The sequence below is a fragment of the Taurulus bubalis genome, assembly GCF_910589615.1.
Source record: "Taurulus bubalis genome assembly, chromosome: 21".
Classification (NCBI taxonomy): Eukaryota; Metazoa; Chordata; class Actinopteri; order Perciformes; family Cottidae; genus Taurulus; species Taurulus bubalis.
Window position 1 is genome coordinate 8,105,456 of NC_136609.1, and position 19,513 is coordinate 8,124,968.

A 19,513-nucleotide genomic window follows, 5' to 3' on the forward strand; every position below is an offset into this window, starting at 1 on the left:
GGAGGAGTCTTTTTATTTATTTATTTATTCCGGCCCTGTCATTGAGAGAGAAAAAGTGTGCGATGTTCTTGATGCAAATAGCCTCATTTCCTCACTCTGTGCTCCACTAACCGACTAAATCCACACGGCGCAGGGAAACCTCAAGACCTAGTTAGAGTCGGTGAACGCCGGAATAAATTTCAATACGAGTGGTCCCATTAAGTCCATTTTCGACAGGCTGAGCATAATATTATTTAGAAGCGTGGCTGCGAGATGATAGCGGGAAAAAGGCACCTGGGCGTCCAAATATAGAAAGCGACTGATATTTGCTCCAACTTAATAGGGTTTCCTCTTCGGAAGAGGGGACTAGAAGAATCGTTTGACGAGATTGTTTCCTGACTTGTATCAGCTTTCCAGACTCATAACAGATACTCATGTTTCTCCGAACCATTAACCGTTACATGCACTCCAACTATCAAATGCACTTGTCATTGTAGCGCTGCACTTTATTCAAACTATACGCTGGGGCCCACACTACAGTATGTCTGAGTAATGTCAGGGTGACTTGGGAGGGATTTGGGAGAGCTTACCAGATCCCGTGAGACATTTGGAATGTGTTACAGCTTCTAAACTCTGTTGTCAAAAATGTTTTATGAAAAGGAAAGTACATTATATTTTAGTAAACAAAAAAATCTGACGATGAGTAAAACCTACAATACATCTGCTTGTTTGAGCTATCTCGCGGCACGGCAGTATCGGTTGTTATCATTATTTGGGGAAGCCAGGTTCACTATGGAAACGAGCTTATAACTTTTAGTGGGTTCATTCGGTGTCACGCTTCAATTTTATGCAGAAAACCTTGTTAGAGCCCATGCTATTTATGGTATTTTATTATTATTTTTATTCTCATTTTTCACAATCTCAAAAAGCGAAAAGTATTTTCCAAAACACCCAACCACTCCCTTAAAGATTTTTGTTCAAGCTCCTCCATCAGTTTGTGTTGTGAAATGAACAATGAATATAATCCAAAGGCTTTCACATCCAACAGGCACAAGATCCAATCACATAGGCCTGGACATGACTGCCAGTGGTTGTTATCCTTGATGATTGGTAATTTCATGAAATCTCCTCTTATTGAGTATGAGTGCTTCTTAATTCACACAGTAGTTACAGGCAGTGTTACCTTCAACCAGCTTCAGAGTATTTTATACTCATGGTCATGTCTTTTTTTCCTAAATGCAAGAGAGGGAGAAAAGAAAGAAAAAGAAAGCCGATTAAACAGCCGGGGCTCAACGTGGCAGTTTAACCAGGCAGATAAAAAGGAAACCGTAACCTCTTAGTTGCTACCAAAACACCTGCGGTGCCATTACCGCAAACAAAGTGAACGGCTTTTCAGTCGGTCAGCATCAGTCACACGGCGTAAGCAGCAGGTGAGGCATTGGAGTGAGTCTGGACTCTCCAGAACAGCGGACAGGTCAATGACAACAGTAAAACTGTGTGTTTAAAGAAAACATCTCCCATCCCCCACAGCTCGGGAAGCTCTGCTGAACTGTTTCCTGTCCATCCCGACGATGGGTTGATCTTTATGTCCACACCATTGAGTCATTGACGGGTCAAACCACCAGGTAAACACCTGTACATACACCCCCTTAAGGATGTCTCCTTCCTCATCCCGGGTGAAAGGCCGACAGTCGGTGCCGGGTGAGCAGCATGTAGACATGTTGGACAGTTCAAGAAGAACAACGGGGGAAAAAATAATAAAATAAAATCCAAACAAACAGGAAAACCTCCCCCGGTTTCCTCAGCTCTGGTTGTGGTCTCTAGGCTACTGTGTGTGTGTGTGTGTGAGTGAGCGAATGTCTACCTGTCAGACGCCCGTGTAAGGGAATTGTGACACCTGGGATTTCAATGCGTGTCCTGTCGAAATCCGCCAAGCCGTTGGCGTTTTAACAGGCCTGTAAGTTAGGTAGTAAGAGTGAGAGAGAGAGGAAAATACATTTAATGGTATTGCAACACCGGTAAAACAAACAAAAGCTTATAAACCTGTCAGAGTTGTCAATGTGTGGTGAGCTTGTTCCTGAGGGTCCATCTGATAAAGTCATAATGAAACGTCTGTGAGCTACATATTGCACAAATATATATATATATATATATATATATATATATCAGATATACTCATCTGCAATACAGCGCTTGTGCTAGTATTTCATGCTTCTTCCTCGTAGTAATTATGATGGAGGTTCAGTAGGCGAGATGATGCTAATACTACAACATAAGCAATGCAGTTATCCCATAATGTTGACACAGGGCCCTTCTTTGGCAGCTCATATTTTTAGAAATGATCATTATTTTTGTGCCAACAAGAAACAAAAAACAAAACAAACGAGGACTTAATTGATGGCTTACACAGCAAATAAGCTCGACTGTAAATAACACAGACGATAAATGTCTTTTTCCACCAAGGCCGGATGCAAATGGGAAAAAAGGTACATTACTGTCACACGTAAAAGCTGTTAAAGGATACAACTGAAGTTTACCACGGCATCTTCACTACCGACTAATCGCCAGCTAATAGAGAGTCAGTGGGGTAAAAACAAGCGACACATTAACATTTGTTTTATGCAGTGCATTGTGGAGCAGCTTGAGTGTATTAATATATTATTTCTAGCATGAGTGCTGTTGTTTCTCAGTGTTGTTTATGTTGCTTGTTCTACGTGACTCCACCAGTTGCAATAACACGCCGTTAGAAGCCCGGTATGGCTAGCTTAGTAGTCGGGTCTGCTAATTACTTAATTTACAGAACTTAAAATGTCTGATGTTGCTCAGTCCGGAAAGAAAGCAGCGGGTTGACCCACTAAAAAGTCTAACTCAACCAATCAGATAATTTATGCCTCCAGAGAAGCTCAGGCTCTAATCATTTGTCTAGCTGAACTCCTTTTGACATATTTTGGATCTATAGCTACTTGAAAGGCCAGAGTATGAATTAAGATTTGCTTTAAACTCAAGTTAGAATGGCCAAATAAACTAAGCTCAAAGCAATTTCTTCGCTGGGACTGGAAGCTTTTTAAGCTGATTTTGAAAAGCTGGACGTCTCACGGCCTGCTTGGCCATTCATTACACATGTCTCAACTGCCGGGCCAAGTCTTTTTGATATGGAGTGCTGGGCAGAGCACCTGCTTCCAGTGCAGGCAGGCAGCACGGCCTTGCTTCATGCCCGGGTCGGTGATTATGCAGGCATGCTCTGGCTTGTGTCCGATAGCTTTAGCCTACATTCGAGCCTCTGTCCTGCTGTATAAACAGACAGACAGACAGACAGACAGACAGACAGACAGACACAGCAACGGCTGCAATGAGAGACAGGTAGCTCTCGGGATCGGTTCTGTGCACCCAAAGGATTTGCCTCATCCAGCGCACCGTGGCGGATGTAACGTGTGTGTGTCTGTGTGTGCGTCTGTGTGTGCGTCTGCGTGCATACACGTGCAGAGACAATCCCCTCTCGGCTCCGGATGGCTCAGCGCTCTGATAACGCTGGAGACAGACCAAGGGCACCTCTCCCTCACTGTTCTCATCGGCCGGGTATGTTAAGTCCACAGGAGCAAAACAAAAAAAATCCCACTGTTATCATTTCTGTTATCATAGAAATATGCGCTCCAAAAGCATTGCCCCCGAAAAAGGCCTGCAGTCGGAGCTGAGAGCGTCTCCTGGTCCCTCATGGGCATCTTTCAAAGTGAAATCCATTTTACATTGATGCAGGTCACAGCCCTGACGAGCGGCTGCAGGTCACTGCGTCAATGTTCGCCTTTAACTACAGTTTGAAGCTCTTACAGTTGCCATGTGTCATTGTAAAAATATTGATATATATCCCCCTAATTGCGGTTTAGCGACTTTTTACCGAGCCAAAGCAATTGTATTGCACTTAATAAGCAGTTAAATGAGCGCTGAGGCGTGGATCTGGTTACATAAATGATATGTTGTTATGTAAAAACAAATCAATACAGAGAGAGGAAAAAAAGAAGAAAAAACACATGCTATGGACTGATCAAGCTGTTCATAAAACATGATATCAATACAAATGACTAGTTAAAATCCACTGCCTGCAGTTATTCTACATAAACCATGTGTACAGCAATCACATAAACATGCATTTCATTTCCTTATAGTCAATGGGACTAATTATCATGGCAGTCTCTAGTCCACAGACAGACAGACAGACACACACACACACACACACACACACACACACACACACACACACACACACACAGACAGACACACTTGAAGGTAATATTGACTGAAAGTGATGCCCATAGGCTGGATAAAATTGAGTGCAGATTCTCACAATTCATCACATGTCAGATCAGCTCCCTTGGCCTGACAGTCAGAGCATGATATCAATAACATACACGGATGGCCAGGTCCCCCCCACACACACACACACACAGATTACATGTCCGGGGGAGACTGATTTGTTTGTATAAAACACAATAGATGCAGGAAGAGAGAAACAGACAAAGATTAAAGCTACTCTACGGGCTGTGTGCATCGTGTGGGCAACATGTTTGCAATGCTGCGTCCGTCTCGTGGCTGGTGGGCCTGATGGTAGTAGCACCAGAGGAGCGACTGCATGCCACAGGTGCTTCCCCCGCCCTCTTTTAAAGGGATCGTTTTTAAATGGGGGTTGTGTATATTACTTACAGTATAGCGGCGGTCAGCGCACTCACAGTTTTGGAGTTAAGACCCGTGTTCAGAGCACTCGAGCCATCCTCTTTAATGCTATACACTTTCTCATTGTGTGCTACTTTCCCTTGTTCCAGCTCCGAGTTGAAAATCACATTAATGCTGCCTTTTCCAGCTTTCCACCTCCGGCTATCGGTCAGATGACTGGTATTAACTCGACCTTGTGGTACGCAGCCTCAGATGTAGTGCAGGGACTGATGCCAACTTCTCCTTATTGATCTCATTCATTTACTTTAACAGTATTTGCTAAATTAATGGGATTAATTTATTGAGGTCACTTGTAGCCCCTGCAGAAAGTCCTCGTCCTCACCAGAAATACACAATACTAGAAAAGTATAGTCAATAAATAAGCCTTTGAGAGATGTACGTACATGAAGTGCACATTGATTGTTTGGGCTTTTCATATTGTATAGTGAACGAGAGGAGTACAGCTACACATATTAAATCTTCAAGGTAGCTTCCCCGACTCGGGTCTGCTCAACCATCTGTTCCCCGAAGTTAAATTCATAACAACCAGGACTCACGGGATCAAAAACTCTCTCTCCCATTTTGATCTCCAATTTTGATGATATACTTTTTATTTTGTATGGCCATCTGCCACACTAGAGCCCATGTCAGCATTTACTTACCATCACTGCGGTCTCAGAGAGTTGGCTTTTTTCTCCCTTTTTCCCGCAGAATGCACGTTCTCCTTCACACAGAGGGTGAGGTGAGGCTTGGCTCTGATCCTCCTGATTTAGAAGGTAATGAGGGCTATGTTTCACTGTGATGTCAGTCAGCGGGTGGTCCCGCTAATGAGTCGGACCGCCGCATTAGTCTCCGTCCATGTGAACTTCAAGCTGAACGTATGCCTTGAAACAGCATGAGGAAAACACACACTGGCCTTTGATTGGGCGGTTACCCGATAATATTTAATATAAGTGCGGGCGAGCACATGGTGCTGTACATGTGAAAATATACAAAGTCATTAGTTGCCACGAGTTTATATTTTGTGCCTGGAAGGCTCCTTGTTGCTGTGACCCACAGTTGGACCGCAATTAAGATGCTAAGAACACACCGGTTGTGGGTTTTAAAAGGAAATGTCCGTGTTTTATTCATTTTTTGTCATGCAAGCAGCGGGGCTCTTTGGTTCTGACTGAAATATCAGATGGATTGCCGTGACATTCAGTCCAGGCATCCATTGACCCCCGGAGGGCAACGCTGACTGACTTCTCTGACCCCTCGACCTTTCCTCTATCGCCACCAGCAGGCCAACGTCGTCTCTATGGTGGCACGACGGGATGCCGTTCATTGTCGACCGAACCTCCAAAACACGTGCCCGCCACAAAATACTTTCATTATTTTTACATAATCTTTGCTAAAAAAAAAAAATATATATATATACACAGCTTGCAGTGAACGGATATCAAGATGTTTCATAACATCTTTTTCTTGGTGGAGGGTTTTGCTCTCACCATGTGTCGTAAATGATACAACAGATTGTTTTCCCCACTTTGTAAAATATTTAATATTCCCACTTCAGAAGACAGTGTTGGACTAAAATATTCATCACAAACTAAATCTGACTGATTGAAAAAGTGACAACGGAAGGGCCAGACGAAGCTGCTCGACGTCGCAGAACTGCGAGCGCGAACACACTCGGTGTTTCCGACTCGTTCACAGCTGGAAAAAAGGAGCTTATTAAACGGAACGGTTTTAAGTTATGGAAGTGCACATTTTCTTGCACGTACGATGTCACAGACCACATCAGTGTACAAGCACAAACAGAGCTAATAATAGAGAAGTGATCCTGTCATTAATGTCACTCCGCCGCTCCCTCTCTTTTCTCTTTCTCATCGTGGAGGTGAGCCAGACTGCAGCCAGAGGTTTTTTCGGCAGCGCCTCGCCTCCTCCCATAGATCTCCCCGAGATCAGTCATAATTACAGCGACTCCTGCCGCTTACTGACGTCTCTCGCCGCGTTACCATGGAAACGGCTGCCATCACGACAAAAGGCGGGAGGATTGGCGTGAAAGGGGATCTATTTCCCATCGGCCATATCTGATTAAAAAGCCCAGCACAGCTAATAAAGGAGGGAGGAGGAAAAGAAAAGGGGAGGGCTTTTTATTTTACTTTCCACACGCTACTGGCTCCTGAAGGTCTCGCTCATCCCGAGGAAAGACACAGGGTCGTCGCTCGGGTAAATCGTACCTGCATTCTCGATAAGACTGAGAAGGGTGATGATAGATCACGCAGGTTCACCTAATAGGTCTCCCCTTGTATGATTCAAGTCCATTACCGGTGTGTGTATGTGACAGCAATTGTCTGCATGATTGACTGGGTGAAGGAGAATGCGGTGGGCAACGTAGACAGACACACACACACACACACACACACACACACACACACACATCCTCCCGTCTATCATCAAGGCGAAGGTGTGAATTAATCTTTTGCCGCAAACTTGCCGCCAAAGTGCGCGCCTTCGAGACGTGTCGCGGTGGTGCCATGAATAATATAAAGCTTCATTACTTGGGAGGGAGGCATGCGCAACTTGAGGGGGCTGAATTATGAATGTTACACAAAACACGCCTCGTTATGAAGTCGGGTGAGGTCAGGTTTGGAATGGGAAGCTTCCCCTCAGCGTGGGCCGTGAGGTCCCCTCGGGCCCGGCTCGAGTTGGCCAACAGAGGGATGGTCAGTTAATTAAACAAGCTGGAAATGGACTTCATGAAAAGTTAATTAGGGTGTTAATGAAAGAGAAGTGGGCTGGACCTGTGCTGCACTGATAAAGCATGTGTGTGTGTGTCTGCATGTATGTACAGACTCCACACAGACAGACACACACCAGGGACTACGTTCCCCCTCACCTGTTCACTGGGTGTAAAAGTGTTATTTGGATTTGTAAACCAGGATTAATCTTGTCCTGCTACTTTTGTTACAATGTACTAACACTTCACGTTATCAGTTGCCATCTTAGTTTTCAGCTAATTTGTTTAATAGAAACATGCCAACTCATTTTATTATGACAATTTATGTTTCCATCTGTGATGGATAAAAAGGCAAGAAGCTAAGAGACATGTTTCTCCCATAATTATTGTATTTATACAAGAGAGCACTTCTTCCGCATGAAAGTAATTGAGTGACAGTAGTCATGAAGCACATGAAGCTAATGGCTATTCAGCGTACTTTTAACAGTGGCAGTTTGACACCAAACTATGAAAATCTGATATATGTATCATACTAAATGCAGCACCACATTCGTGCTTTTGTTTACATTATTTGAATAATTTGTAATAATTTGTGTCAATACATTGCAAAGCAGCCACCAGCACATGTGAAAGGACAGTGAGAGGAAGAAGAAGTGAGACAACCATGTTTAAAAAGACATCCCGCTTGGTTAAAAGTAAATAAAAAAATGCAACTACAGTTGAAGTCTTTTTCAACTAAATGAATACACTTAACAAGAACACACCCAATGAGTCACCACTTCTGAGAAAAAAAACTGTCAAGTTGAGCACACAATGTGCTCTTTGAGGACAATAAAAAATAAAGCTGGTTAAATGAATGGTGAAATGTTGATTCAAGAGGAGAACATTTTGTATTAACAAAACGTTGTTGAAAACACTTGTGCCATTATGAAGGGAAAGGTCACTCTTGAAGTGCAGAAATGCAAATTAAACTTGCATCCTGCTTCATCGTACACAGCGAGTTTTGTACATTTGTGGAGAAACAAGAGATGGCTCAAAGTGCAACTTCCAAATTAGGGCTGCAACAACGAATCGATAAAAATTGACTATCAAAAGTGTTGGCAACGAATTTCATTATCGATTCGTTGTGTCGCGCGATTATTACGCCAGTCAATAAGTCGCAGAGAAGAAAAGAAAGAGCGGCGCAGAGCAACTGGCCTGACAACGTGTCTGAGATTGGAATGAGACACGGAAAAAAGCTGAGGTTGTGATCTTTGCAAAAATAAAACATCGTGGATGTGACGTGTTGAGTCTTGGCCAATCAGCGTAAAGATGTCGACAGCGTCTTCATTTCCCTCAAACCTGTTTTTAATGGAAGCTAGTCAGCTTGCTATCACGTTAGCTCACGTGTTTGGGTTGTGTATTGTCGGCGACAATTTGTCGCTACAGCTCAGTCTTGCTTGGAGAAAAACGTAACGTGATGAAACATGCCGTAACCCCCCGGTCTGGTTCAGTTCACCAGTCACTCGTTAACGTTAAACCGGCACACCGGCGGATCTGGCTGCAGGTTTTTATTATACTCAAAGTAGAATGAATCAAATCACATAGTTGGGCTTAGCCAACAACGTTTAAATTAACAGCTCAGGGATGTTTAAGGAGCAACCTGTTGTGCACTTTCTGAAGATGTTTTGCACTGTGAATTTGCATTGTCACTTCTGTTTTTGAATAAAGGGTTGGAAATGAATGCTTTTTTGAGCCGATTCATCGATAAATCGAAAAACTAATCAACCGATTAATCGATTATTAAAATAATCGGTAGTTGCAGCCCTATTCCAAATGTCCCGATCAACGATTGCCACGCTTAGAACGCTTCTCGCCCTGACCTCGTTGCCTGAGCGCTTTTCGGCATTCTGTGCATATATTTTGGGACGTGGCATTCTACATCGTGACGCACGTTTTCCATTCTCCTCATGTCCCTCCCGGTGACCGGAGGCCCTTGTTGTGAGCGTTGGAACACAATGCTCCTGGAGTTGGACCCACGGGTGGATTATCTGAAAGATGGATGAACGAGGCTTCCTCCCCCTCAGCGCTTGGAGTTCTATCCAAGCTGCTTTGTGAAGTGTGTGTGAAGTGTGTGTGTGCACATGTGGTGCAATAACGGTGAAAAAGCAGAAATAAATAAAATATCAGTCTGCCCCTCATCCGCTGACATACTCCAGTCAATGGCGTTACTATGGATACATATATTAGAGAGGGCTCAACTCACCATCCAAACAGACCACCAAGCATGTAAACAACAACCTTTAGTACTGCAATGTAAACCTACACATTCACACCCACTAAACTAGATTGTCTACCTTGTCTCTGATTCTTTACCTTCCTTTGTCCCTGACTCTGGTGGATTAGGTATCCAGGTATCTCAAGGAACTGTTGCTCCAACTTCAAACTAACGGCTGCACGGAAATCTACCGAAAAGTCTGAGGTTGAACACATTTCACTGGGGGAAAAAAGTGTCAGCAATGTGGACTAAAAGCCACCGCACAGCTGCTGCAGAGCGTGGACATTCTCGTAATGGAATCGTGAGGATATGCCAGGGTGTTTTGCATCAGCACGTCGCATTTCCGCCTCTGCAAAAGAACGGGAGTCCGACCTCTCGCTCCTCCCGTGGCCCAGTTTCACACGTTAAGCAGAGAAAAGGTGAGCGATAAATTGGCAGGGGAGGCCTTTCGAGGACGCTCGAGTCAGACTCGAGTCAAACCTATTACGAGGGGCAAATAAGTTGCATGAAATATTCACCCAAACCCATGTCCAGGGAAGTGCAACCGTAAATTATTCACCATGGGAAGTTGGAGGCATGTCTGTGTTCTGCTGGGAAAAAAAACACACTTATCCTCAGGCCTGGACTGACAGCAGGAATGCTGGGGTTGTAGTTATCCCTCATAATTATAGCATTGGTTCTTAATTTCTGATTAACCAACGCCGTCTCCGTGCCTTCTTGACATATCTGAACCGAAGCCAAACGGGAAAGTGGTTCATGAAGAAAAAGAAGAAAAAAAGAAGCTATTTAAATAAGTAATTATTTTTAAAGAGGAAAACCCAACATTATTGCAAACACTGAGCGATTATGATTTCATTAAAACAGATTAATAATTACAAATATAAAAATATGTTTACAGTTTAAAAACAACGAGAAAAACAAAACCAAATGCAATTGGAAAAAGGTATTTTTTTTAAATTTTGTATTCTAGAGCAAAGCAAATCACACGGACCGCAGTGTTTTTGGTCTGAGCCAGCGCTGCAGTTGTGTAAGCTCGGCTGAATCCAAATCCAAATCCTTCATAACAATTTGTTGTCATGGAGCTTAGCATTCTGGACAGAGCTCTCTCTCTTTCTCCCCCCCTCTTTTGTGTGTGTGTGTGTGTCTGTGTGTGTATTTGTGTGCGAACGTCGACACAACTTTGACGACAGCAAACCGCGACAAGCGCGACGCTCCACCTGAATGAATCAAGAAAATAACTCTTGAATCAATAATGCGAGAACGGCACATTAATGTAGCTGCGGCGGTGGTTCGTGTAAAAGATGAGTGTGCGAGAGGGAATATAGAAAAAAAAGCCTGCGAAAAAAAAGAGAGCGAGAGAGAGAAAAGGAAGAAGAAGAAACAGGCGGGTGTGATTTGGAGGGCTGCATTCTTGGAAGAAATAGAGATACAGAAAGAGAGGGAGATTCATATCAGAGCTTTCTTTCCAGCCATTAGTGGCCCTGCTATGTGCTCCAGGCTACACCTCTGTGGTGAACCAGATGCTTTTTTCACTTACAAAGTTGTCTCATTGCCTTTCAGGGAAGTGACACATGGAGCTGCCGCTACATAAATAGAGAAGGTGTGAACTTGAGGAAGACCTTTTCAATCTTTCTCTCTATTCCAGCTCATTCACATGCAGCTGCTTCGGGAAGACTCGACCGCTCCAAAAGATTACCATTCATTTTTAGCTTTGCACAGAAAAAGGTGAAACACACTGACACATCATTAAAAAGCTCCTGTTGAAGGCAGGGATGAGTCGGAATCTGTGATGGGTATCCGTGTGCAATCCATTTTAGAGAGTTGAAAATGAGGCTGATGGCGCGAGGACCAGCGTATGAGGGCTTACGGTCTCTGATGTTAAAATGGAGGTCAATATTGCTGTGAATCTGGCATTACTCAGTGTGCTATCATTATCACTCATAAAAGTAGAAAGGTCAGATGTGTGGTACAACCTGATGAGTCTACAATAATCATTTAAATAATGGAAGCTCCTCTTTCCAAACTAAACTTGAAGTAAAACTAAATTAAAACAATTATTTGCCGTGGGCCTTTGTTGCTGTATAAAGCAACACGATTCAAACCGGTGTGTGATGTAACTAACCAGTGATTACATGTCTTCGGGTCTTTTGAACTGCAGCTCTGATTGGTGAGGTCTCTGAGCTGGCCTTCACACTGCAGGGACCCGTAACTAACACATGCTCGCTCCGTCTACGTTTTGTTGCATCTGCTTGATTTATCTGGTTGTGTGGGCGAAGTTGTCGACTCGTAAATATATATCTGTACAGCTGTCCATATCCAGAACAGCGGCATTTAAGTTAGTATTTAACTAATTGCTGAACTGATTAATAGAAGCAGTTATTGTTGATGGAGCTCTCCCTGTAGAGACGCATTTCCTGCATCGATCGGTCAAACAGCTTCTCTCCTGTCGCTGACGGAGCCGTGCAATTTGTGTTAACATTCCACATTTGTCCCCCTGATATTCATGACGGCAGCCGTCATTTGCATCGCTCGCAATGTCAATAATGAGGTCCACCCACCAGCTATGAATAATTTGGAGAGCTGTCTCATTATAAAATCAAGGACACCTAGCAGACGCAGTGTGGTACATATAGCCACCGTGTGCCTGTTAGCCAACCCGCTGCCTTTGAGCTGACTGACTTTGCTCCTCTTCCACAGGCTCTCTCTCTTTGATCATGTGATCTGGTCTGTGGAATATTAGCCGACTCACCCCGAGGCATGCGGTTGTATACATGTAAGACTGCACTGGATGAACAGATTGTCACACACACACACACACACACACACACACGGACAGGTACTGTGATTAGCAGGAAATATCACATTTTGCGTATTGCACTGCAATTCAGAGCTAAAAAAAAAAAACGAGAAGCCGTTTCCCTGGCAGTTAAACTGGTTCCTCTTTCTCTCTTTCTCTCTCTCTCTCCCTCTTTGTCAGCGCCAGCGTATAGTTTGTGAGCAGATGTTCCTGCACACAGGTGTTACAATATGGATGGATGGGACCACAGAGCTCTCTACTTGAAGTGAAAATCTGTTGAAATTGCAGCGAAGATGCGAATGTCTGCCGGGTGCGACGCAGCTGGCGTAAGACTAAACGCTTGATGAATACGATCGTCTGAAAGCTAATCAGTCTAAAGTGCCGTGTGGCGTTGGATCGTAAAGTTCAACAACGCATCTTCAGATGCAGCCCAGGTGGCCTCAGCCTGTTGTTTTACCAGCACCTCTGGCCTCCAGAGAGAATTCGCCCCAGCGTTCGACTGGCTGACTCGCTTGAGACACTATTCGTTGTCTGCGGTTTTCTCCATCCAGTAAATAACGGCCGATGACAATCTTGGAACAAATTCAGCCGACACCATCAGCCACGATAGTGTCGTTTGCTCCGTTCAGATATTAAGCTGCAGTTGTAAACACTTTTTTTTTTTTTCTCAAGAGATTAGCTGACTTGCTGGTCGTTTTGGTCTTGGATTTATGACCTTAAACCGTCTTTTTCCTTTCTTCTTCTCTTCATTCAAATATGGACAACCAACGTGTAGACGCGTACATATTTACAATAAATCATGAATCATTTTGGTCACTATGTTGAATTGAACAGTTAGTTTGCAGTAATACATTTGCAAATGTAAAACATGCTCCCTGAGAAGTGACAGTTCAATGTGAAAACGCTTTTCTCATCTATACTTTGTCTCGTTGAAGAGTCGTCAGGATGAGAGAATGACAGTTTGACAGTTTAGTCAATAAGTGAAACTTTTGAAGAAAGTTCAGACTTTTTTTCAGCGTTGGATATGAAAGTTTCTCCCAATATATTTTAGTTAAAGTTAACTCGGGGAGGTGTGAGATTATTTTATCCTTCAGACCATCAATGATGTCTGAACATCTAAATGTCTAGAACGTTTTGAACCAGATGGAAAGAAAAAAGAATAAAGGTTAAAAACTCAACTTTTTTAAGAGAGGGGAGTTCCAACGCAGACCACTGAGTTGTTTACTTGTCATAAATGTAGCCAAACCTCGCAGTCCCAAACCAGAATTAGCACGTTAGTACACTGAGGGAACGAATCTGACATTGTGTTTTCCACATGGAGATACTGAGGTTTCCTATTCAGGAAATTAGCCATCCAGCTTGTCAGCTCCCCCTTGAGATTACATCTGAGGACGCCAGATAAGGACAAGAAGCGGTCTGTTAACCGCTGCCTTCTCACTCCGTTCATTTGGTTCATACAGTGTTTCATACTTACAAACTTTCTTTTACAGTCCCGTTTCGTGATGTCAAATGATGCTGGTGCTGTAGGTCACTGGGTCAGTGTGCGATTCTTATGGGCGAAGGCGGGAGGAGCGGCGCCCGCAGTGCTGCACGAGGACCACCGGGAGCGCCGAGCGATTAACTGATCTCATGCTAATGTGGAACCAGCAGCTGTGAAAACTCCACAACTTGATGAACTGTCAACGATCAGTTACTTTGCCAATTTGGGACTTCGCCAATAACCTCTGAAGGATTAATTGCCTGTGATTAGATTAAATGCAGTCAAGTTCATTTAAGGGGAGGCAGTAATCTTAATAATCCAACTCCCTTTCCTTTTCTTACTTCTGTCCTGTCACTCCTTCCTTATGTCTTTCACTGACAAACATGTTGCCTGGAAGGCTCCTATTTCTGTTAAACATGTAAATAAAATAAAAGGACATCTTGCTGTTATCAAGATTTGGCAACATATGAATGCAAATTATGTCAGTTGCTTGTCAAATATGTTTAGTAGATAGATATATTTATTGTCATATGCACAGTTAACAGAGTTACACCGTACAATGACAATCTTATTTTGCTAGGTACAAAGAATTACAATAACTTAAAAATGAAGGTAAATATTAGCATTAAAATTAAGAATACAAAATAAGTGCTATAATGCTAATAGTATAAGAAAATATATAAAAAAAATAATAGATAGAGAATAGAAGATGAGGTGGTGATCTTGCACTTCCTGTCTTGGCTTGTAGGGGATGAAATGCGACCTTGCCACACCTAAGCTTTTGCTGAATAGACACGCTAATTAAAACTTAAAAAGAAGGAAAAAAAAACTGGTTTCACTCATCAGTTATCAATGCTAATCCAAAGGCCACGTGGAGGAGCCGATAAGGAATATCTGGTCCCCCCAGCCTTCATCAGAGGAACAGATGTCTTTCATCTTTGACCAGCATGGCAGAGGGAGCGAGAGGCCACTGCAGGATGAAGAGTTCAGCAACCAAAGCATGTGAGCGGATCCATAGCACACACACACACACACACACACACACACACACACACACACACGCACACGCACACGTGGGCGGATGCATCCACCCGTACAGATTGCCATGCAGCTACACATGCAGTGCAGAGTCCACCCCTCCATTCCCCCAGTCCCCTGCAGGAGCAGTGGTCTTCCAGGCTAAGCCCGCTGAATCTCCTTTTAATGAAGTCTGAGGTAAGGCGTGCACGCTCTCCCTCGGCGACGATTCAGCGCCGGCGTTGCCTTTCATCATTACAGTAATGGCTCCGTCTCCCGCAGAGCAGTTTACTTTTAATCCGTGTCGATGACGCATTTTTAGCCGGAGTGGCTTGTCTGTCACCACCACCCATTTGCTTTCTCCGTTTCAGAGAGACTTGTACGTCTGACCAGAGCGGCGCTACATAATATAAAAAAAATGCAAAATACTTGAGTGTATTCGTGGAATACGTCCTCCACTGTTGTGCTGTTGGCGGTTTGGAACTGTGACTCTGAGGACTCAACAAAAACACATGCAAATAGACCAAAACACAAGCCGATGAAGAGCACGTCTACATGCTAAAAAAAGTTCTGTTGCAACCCCCCGCTCCACCAAAAAAGCCCCCAAGACAATGAGGAGTGGACTGATCCTTTCATAAATGCGTAGTTGACCGAGATCGTGGCATTTGAAAAGTTTTTGGTCTTCAAGATGACACTCAGTATAGCCACCATTTGGAAAAGACACCCACTTTAACCAAATGAATGCCAGAATTAATTAAAATTCAAAGTACGCCCACGCAACATTCGTGCTCTGCAGTTTCATACCGTGACATTTGGATCCTCATTTAATGTGGTTGACACCGGACCCTCTGCGTACTGTGTCATAATAATCCAGGACACTCTCCTCTGCCACCATTTGGTTTTACAGAATAGGGAATAGTTCTTTTTTATGGTTGCATTAAATAAAATCCTTATTGTGTTTCTAGTCATAAGGTGTGTAAAAAATGATATTAGGAGCACATGCTACTAAAAAGGTCATGTGACTTTCTTAAGAAATCCTGATAAATGAAACTGTCTTTGGGGATGAAACACATGCAAAGGGCAGTGAACTCGTAGGGTTGCACAGTAATTGTCACTCTTCCTCACCTTTAAAAAAAATGTCTGTGCATTCGTCTTGGGAAAAAAAAAGTCAAAGAAAACGGCACCACCTACAAAAATGTCAAATCAAGATAAGCATGATGGAAAGGGGCTTTGGTAAGTGCTCACACTTATGATGCTGTGTACTATATGCACACAATGAAGCAGCATTTAAATATAAGCACTTTGACGTCGTGGTTTCCTCTAAAATGGCCTACCAATCCATTTGAATGCTTTTAACAGCTTTGAAATTCAGTTGGATGCCAGCGTTGTTGTGTCATGCTCGTTACAAAGAAGCACTCAGAAAAAAATTACAAAAAGTAATATACCCCCCCTGCCTTTCACTCGACTCGCCTCTGCTCAGCTGCCCTGCAATTAGACATCAAATATGTTATTGTGTAGTGCTGCCATGACGTTAGCATGGAAGTGTGACATCTCACAGCCAAATACTAATTGACACTGAGGTTGAGTGACGCCCAGTGGTGGCCCTGCGGCTCTTTGCTCCAGGAGAGCGATTTTTTTTTCCCGTGCAGACTATATGCGCTGTCGTGAATTAACAATGCGATGTATTTAATGATGGTTCAGCCCCTTTGATGGGAAGGATAGAGATCGTCTCTTAGTCGGAGGAAGTAAAAAGCTGCCACCTTCAAATGGGTGCTGTGGCTCTGAAGGGCCCCATGCTAGCCCGTGCCTCGCGGTAATGTGTCACCAGGATCATGTTACGCCGTCCTGGCTCTGCGCCGTACCACCGCACCCACCGAGCTTCCATCAAGCATCACGGGTCTACAGTCGGTCACGACCCTCGGACAGTTTCACAGAGCGAGTTTGGTTAAGTCGTGAAAACTGTTGCATTGTGGTCGCGAGTCATAAAAAATGTCACCAGTCCAAACTATCCACAGATAGCAGTCATGACATTTTGTCAAGGCAAAATCAATCTCACTCCAAACAGCACAAACGGGTAAAACTCTAGAGGAGTGCATTTTGTTTATTCAGAGGGCTCTATGTGTTGGCCTCTGTTTACTTCAAACTGTGTATTATTTCATTTGAGTCTGCAGGGCAATCTAAGGCCAATCCAATCGCTGCGTACAGGCCCAACGCAATCAAACATCCTCTCTGACCTCGTCCGTGTTTTTATCAGCCCAAACCTTTTTTCTCCCACATTTAAAAACACCCACAGCCCCACATCAATTTGTATTGATGCATAGCAATGTATTCACTTCTAATTCAGCTTTTCCAATTTGTTTTTCCGCTTCATTGCGCCTCCCCAGTGATATCGTGCTATGCAGACCGAAAATCCTCAGCAGAGTCCAAACATTATTAACCCTATTCATCAAACAATGTGTTCAATACGTATTTATGGTTCACATATCATTGGTCAAAACATTTCGCTCAATAAAACATTTGGGTGATCATTGAACCAGTCCACAAAGAGACGATTCATCTCCTGGGCTGCTTGCACGTCTTATGCGTGGCACTTTGAGCCACATTATTCTGAATATCCACCACATCCAGCTGCTATTAGACGAGCCAGCACTAGTGAAAGGCACAGCAGGCCCTTTGCCATGTTGGAGCCGGAAATATGAAGCGGAATCCCTTTATTGTCAAAGTGAATAGAACAATAGCTTTGCTGAAAGAGCAATCCTACTTTAAAGGATTGGAGGTCTTTGTTATAAAAAATATATCATTGACGCAGAGCAATTATGTGGCCAGCTTTTGTTGAGATTTGCAGAAGTGATGATTCAACTTCATATTTTTTATTTAAGTTCCTCCTTGTGGAAAACAATGGCTCTTTAACAATCATATATGTTGTTTTGGGAATTATTGGCATTGACAAAAAATACCCTATGCTGTCGCTGAGGCGTGAGGACGTGTCGGAAAAACCCCCCTTTGCGTTCTCCTCAAGCTTACGGTGATTAAAAAATAAATAGATTGTGTTGTTGAACCAACCTCCAAGACCTAATGGTCTTCTGTTTATTGTGACATGAGACAAAGAAATGCAGTGAAGCCTGACAATCAATTGGTGGATTGACAAATTATTTCCTCAGTTGACTAATTATTTCAGCTCTTAATCCATATGACAAATATTACCTTTAAGTAAGCTTACATAGTGATAGTATCTATTAGTAATTTACTACCATGGCATAAATTAAAGTATGGTTAGTCGGTAATCCAATGCAGCAGCTGACCTAAAAGCTGTACAGTTGCAGTTTGAATTTGAGCTGAGGGAAACTAGACTGCATCATTTAATGTGGATCTTATTTGAGCATGCCTCCAGAGCAGCTTTGCCGTAGTCAAATATCTGTCTAACTAAAACACAGACCTGCTGAGATTTCACATTAACAAGCGATCCAACAATCTGTCCTCGCATTCTTTCACCAGACAGTTCCTTTGGAAAATCCTCCATCACGACACGCTGAGGTCTCGAAATAGTAATTAAGGCCTCTCGCCTCCCCGGCAGATTGTTTGTGATATATTCTGCTCCGCTAAAAGAAAAAAAAAAACCTTTCAGAACTCTGCATGAGTCCAAAAGCTGCCATCGCCTAATATTAGCTGCCCCGTGAAAAACCAGCAGAGCTACCTGCAAGCCGTCTCTTTACAAAACCAGCGTGTGTGCTGTAGTACAATCACCTCCCATCCCATTAGCAGTTGGATTATTTCACAGGTTTGTTTGTTATCTGATGCTTTGAATCACTTTAGTGCATCAGGGGAAAAATATTTATTGATGACACCTGAGTCAATATTATACAAACTACCTCCTAAGCTCAATGCCACGGGAATTTAACAGGAGTGTGTTTACTGTTTGGGTGAATGTGGAATGTGTGTTTATTGATCTCACATGTCTTGCCAAATTACATTTTTTTTTTTGTTGCAGTTTTTCCAGTGTTTTGACAAATAAGCCCAGCAGCTTCTCTCTTCTTCTTATTCCGGTGTAAATAGCCATAACAAGCCCTAATTACGCTGCCACTCCAAACATCCATCTACGCTTTCCCCGAATCCTTGTATTTATGCGACCCCTTTAATATAACGCTCTCCGTTGCTAGGGAGTTATCCTAACTCCTATTAACTCCTCAAAACTCACCTCTTCACCAAAGCCTATGTCCTCTAGCTACTGTTGCATTTGTTATGTTTATTTATGTCTTTGTTAAGCGTCCTTGGGTTTCATGAAAAGTGCTATATAAATCCTAGCTATTATTATTATTATTATTATTATTATTATCCAGTGACCTCCGTTGTGATTAAATGGCACCATTATGTAATCTCATACTGTACAGCCACACACACACACACACGCACACACACGCACACCAGCACTTATTGTTTTTGACCCCTGGGGAATTGATAGTGTCTTCACTCGGAATCTGTCTTTCGTAGAGCTCACCATTAGCTGCTAATAGCGGTGTTATTTCATAGATGGTGACAACTTGGCAGCGTCAGATATAA